This window comes from Rhea americana, unplaced genomic scaffold, assembly GCF_003343005.1.
Source record: "Rhea americana isolate MKP2758 unplaced genomic scaffold, rheAme1 scaffold_139, whole genome shotgun sequence".
In the NCBI taxonomy this organism is placed as follows: Eukaryota; Metazoa; Chordata; class Aves; order Rheiformes; family Rheidae; genus Rhea; species Rhea americana.
In genome coordinates this window covers 248,707-253,744 of record NW_028185472.1, presented here as the reverse complement: position 1 = coordinate 253,744, position 5,038 = coordinate 248,707, and the positions used below count along the sequence as shown (strand labels likewise).

The 5,038-nt window shown below is 43.9% G+C and overlaps 1 long non-coding RNA gene across 1 annotated transcript; it reads right to left on the bottom strand.

Moving 5' to 3' along the window:
* Window positions 1–2,264: 2,264 nt before the first annotated feature.
* On the bottom strand, window positions 2,265–4,592 carry LOC146599513 (uncharacterized). The gene is made up of 3 exons (XR_014894984.1): window positions 4,349–4,592; window positions 3,543–3,730; window positions 2,265–2,492 (listed from the first exon to the last, which is right to left on the bottom strand). It is a non-coding gene; the product is annotated as an uncharacterized LOC146599513 (long non-coding RNA).
* Between the last annotated feature and the right edge of the window lie 446 nt (window positions 4,593–5,038).

The following is a 5,038-nucleotide window of genomic DNA, read 5'->3' as shown; positions in this document are numbered from 1 at the left end:
TGATCTTTGTTACTCTCTCTGATTTTCGGACTTTCAGAGTACATCTGTGGGCAGGTAAAACACCGCAAAGCTGTGTGGGGTCCTGAGAGATGGCAGGTCAAATCCAGACTGGTGCTGTGGTCCCACAGTCCTTACTTTCCACTTTTGACAGATACTCATGTCTTGAAAAGCGTGCGAGGAGTGTACCTGTCATTATTCTGGTCCTATCTGCTTTTATGCATGGAGGTGTTGAATTTGCCGTACAGCCATCCTATTTGTTTGCCTGGTCTTTTTCAAGAACCAGAATTGCTTTTACCACTCTAGAAGCCTTCTGCAATAGTTAAAAATCTCATGTTGTCTCTTCTGCTGCTGTCTGGTTAATGCTACTCGAACCACTGATCATCGCAGACTTTTCTGTGACACATTTAGGGACCAGTCATAAGATTTGAGCAAATGTGATCAGCTGTTGCCTACCTGGACTTCAGCCGTGAAGCGTTGGCGGTTGGCAAGTCTTTTACTGTCTTTGTCTTTGCTTAGATGTCTAGTTCAGAAGGGTTTCACAGAGGCTGTTTTTATACCTTTCCCCTCAGTGCTGGGTCTATTTGCTTCAGCTTCTTCTGCAATGTAATTCAGGAAGCTGAAGGCTTCTCTGCTTTGGGCTTCCTACTTAATGGCTCCAACAGGTCAATATGAAAATCAGAAATTCTTAAGGAACAGAAAAACTCCCTCACCAATTTTTATGGATTTCTGCAGAAAAAAGTGAACAAAGCACTGCTTAAGAAAAGCTGAGCATGGTGTGTTTCAGATAATACAGTAACACATATTTCTACAACACGGGCAGAATCCACATAGTCCTCACAGCGTTTTAACTTGTTGTAGACATGACCTCCTTGGCAGAGAATTCCAGGAAAGCGGAAAGGATTTTTATTTTCATAGTTGCTTAGAAAAATGATTCCCTTCAGCTAGGAACAAGGCCTGATGTTTTAGCAAGCAGAGCCTGGCAGCAGGCTGTATATGGCAGGAGAGATGCAAGAGCCATCCCTCCCAAGAGCCTGGGAACCCCAGGAGATCTTATTGACCACTTGCTATTATGCTCCTTCTTGTTCATCATGTCTTTTAAAAAAAAAAAAAAAGGGAGGGGGGCATTTTCCCACTGTTATTTTTCCTTATAAATATATTTTGGCTACAGGAAAGTCAAATAATCCCTTTGTAGAGGAACAAGTTTGAGTTCAACTCAACGCAGTAGGGCAGGGTGAAATTTTTCTTCTAGAACTTTCTTTTATTTAATTTTTGTCTCTTGACAAAATAAACATGACCTCAGCAAAGATCTGCTGTACATTTGGACCTTTGCCTTTTTCGCCTCACAGCATCGCTCCCAGAGGCAACCTAAGTGGGGCTGCTGCACCGCGCCATCCCCCACCCAGCCTGGTTCCTGATCTCAGTTAYACTCTGGCTCCCTGGCAGCAAAATGACAAAAAAGTACTGCAGGATTCCCAGGACACAGGCTAAATCCATGCTTATCATTGTGGTTGTTCAGGTTCTGAGTTGCAAGTTTAATCCAACCTGAAAAGCTCCTGGGGAGCTTTCCCCACCAGCTGTCCTGGCTCAGAGTTTTCCCGATTTTTGCGTTCCTGGAGCTGATTCCACTGGGAGTGGCCAAGGGTCCTCTGGAAGGATTATTTTTTCCCCATATTCTTCTGGTTTTAAACAAAGAATATGTATAATTGTCTTTTAGATGRAAGTTAATTTCAGATTTGCCTGAATTAGTGACAGGCAGCCTGGCAAGGTCTGTGCTGAATAGGAGGAGAGGACAGGACATCCTTTCATCAGGGACACATCCTGTTATTATCTGCAGCCTGRAATGGTGACAAGAAATATCCTCATTCTCATTACAGGCACACACCAGAGCCACGGGATGATGGCATTACRCTCAACCTACATGATTTTCTTGCTTTAAATATGTTCTTATTGTGTGCTTGAGCAATTCTATCTCTTAACGTTACCAACAATGTTTTCTTGTACTGTAAATGATTTAAGAAAGCACTAAGTGGTTTGCTTTCACCTTGTAATAAGCCATCAGGTATCTCTTGAAGAGTGAGTYGTGTTCCCTTAATTGTGCATAATTTAGTATAACTGAATGACAGTTGCAGTGATATTGTGCTTTTGCACCTCAGCTGTAGATGTGAAAATACAGATATCTCATGCAGGTTAGGCAGCTGGCTGGGATGTTCTCAGAGCCAATCATCAAATCTGATACTTTAAAAAAGAAGGTTCACAGACAAAGATAATAATTGCTTTTATTTTATTGTAATGGGAAACTTAAGGGATTTAAAAACAGGGTTGCGGATTCTAGATAACACAATCCTCTATTCAGGAAGAGGGTGAAAGTTCTTGGCTGAAGAAAAGGAGAAAGAAGTGAAAATGGATCATTCGGGATCAGTCGGCATCTGGAGTCATCGCAAAGAAAGGTCCTGGAACTATTCTTGTTTTTCGCAGTGTTTTATTATATTTTCCTGGAAAATAGTAAGAACAGTGAACAAAGATAACACAAGGTACACTAATGTAGAAGGAAAGTCTTTGGTATTGATAAAATTGTCTGAGGGTCTGTGAGAATCACTGCATTTSCACTCAGTTACCAGCTAGATCATCTCTGCAGGTTTGTTGGAAAAGTGCAGCTCAGCTGAAAACAGCCGAGCAGCGTAGGCAGCAAGACCTACACCTTTTGGCCACAGAAAAGAAAAATTGCTTTCTAGTTGCACGATGAATCGTTGCTGCTGAGCCTTCAGGTTTGTGCATGACCTCTCTCTGCCTCTCTGATCTCTCCCCTCCAGCTGGGAGATGCATGCTCTTGATGAGTTTTTAATGCCTTCCTCGATGTGGAGGAAGTGTGCACAGGGCAAGGGAGAGAAAGCATCAAAACCTTCTGTTTTGTCCTATCAGGAATGTACCTTACTCTTTCTTCTCGGAAAGCAAGGGTTGTTGTGAGGCGGGGATGGGAAACAACACTGTGCCCTGCACCACCGTGAGCGGTAGAAAAAAAGGAGACGGAAAGAAAGCGCGCTGCCTTTTGCAAAAAGGCAGAGTGCTTCCCCAAAACCGTTCTGTGGGATTGCAACAAACCAGCTCTAAGTTTCAAGCTGAGACTTCCTTCTTCACTGTCCTCTCAAAAGTCCCCTGCCCTCAGTCTTCTTCAGAGGTGCCTCCCTTGTGGTCTGCTGCAGGGCAGGGCTTGCTTTCCCTCYTGGGGGTGCACGTGCTGTGCAGGCTCGCGGGTGCAACGGGGAAGGGGTGTCACTGGAGTGACCGAGCCCCTCCTGGYTTTTAGCTGGGACAGCGAAGGGCCTGCACAGCCCTCTCTTCGGTTCAGTGGTTATGATATTGAGTTCCCATGAGAGATGGATGGAAATCAAGCAGGTGTGCTTTCAAAATTATTTTCTCCTGTATTAAGCTACTAGATCATAAATTAAAGTAATATTGAAGGGTTTATAGGCTTAAGATGGCTTCAAGAGAAATAAAGGAACAAAAGAAAAAAATGAACAAAAAGGAATAYGAACAAAAATTACCATCACTGCTTGTTTTGCCTCCTTCCTTTCTGGTGAGAGACTTTCTGCACATGACTTGAGTTCAAGGGCAGCTCTTTTTACTGGAGGGTCAAAACCTGACAAGTGATTAATGTACTCCAGGTATTGGTCATCAGGGGCATAGAGAAGTGCCTCCACAAAGTCGTGCAGGACTTCACAAGCAGCAGATGCTGGAAGGAAAAAAAAATGAGAACAGATAGGAACAGATGACAATTTCAGCTGCAGTACGTAGTGCAGCTCTCCATGGCTGTTTCTCCAGACCTGACATAATTGGGTGAAATGTGTTTCTTCAGGATGGTGATATCCTGGTGGACATAATTAGTGTCCAGGTGTAAGTGAAGCTTACAGGGAAAGATGTGTAACATCATGGCTTGAAAATCCACAGATCAGTAACATCTGTCCTCAGGCACAGTGGACCCCGTGACACTTTGACAACGACGTTACTTATACCTCATGCATGTAACTGCTCCTCTGCACTTCAGTGAATTCCTGCCTTGCACTATAAGACATAAATAAGGCCGTCTACAAAACAAACTGCTGAATATCTAAAAGTGAGCAAACTGCTACTTCTTCGGGCCTTCACATTTGAGAGGTTGCCTAAATGTGGGGCCCATCATAGCTGAACTGCAATTATCAGCCCATATTCACTCAGACCCGGAATCTACAAAAAGTGTTGCGAGACTCGTCACACTAGAACAGCTTCGGGGGGGCAATACGGCTTCTTTTTGAAAGTCTGAAGCATTTCACAGGTTAGCAGGAAGGTTGCAGCGGAGGGAGGTCATACTTACGAGAGCAGCTGTAGGATGCGAGGGCAACCAGCAGAAAGACAACTGTCAGCTTCATGGTGGCAGCGGCCGCTTATGCTGCATTCAGTCCTTGGTTCGCATCAGCCAAGCAGTTTTGGAGCCTCACGTACAGGCATTGCTTTTATACACGAAGAGCAAGCTGTGCTCCTCCTTCAGCCTTGGCATCTGTCACATGGCCTTACCTACCCAGCTGGGGCATATTTACTTAGAGAAGATGCCAATGGCCCTTTTCCTTCTCCTCTGTTTGTGAAACCTGTTGTCTTCCCCTGCTCAGTCATACACAAGGAAGGGGCTATTTCTGCCATAGCAACAGTGGGAGGACTCTTCTTTCTACTCCTCCTAGAAGCAAGAAAGTGGAGGCATTTTTCTCAGATCCGGTGGTGTGTTCTCTGCTACCTGTTTCAGGCTACAGAGCTATGGCTGTCCCAAAGAAGGAGGTGTGCTTTCTATTATGCAATTGGTTTTATATTTAAAAACAAAACAAAAAACCCACAAAGTTCTCAGAACTGTTCAAGGTGGCAAGTCAAAAAGACCGCAAGTGACATCATCACCTGGCTGCCTCAGGCTTGTTGCAAAGARAAGATCAAAGACATAATTAAAAAATAATAATTATGCATAATAAAAAAGCATAATTAAAAACCTGATGAATGGTGTCAGGAAGGAATTTTGGGG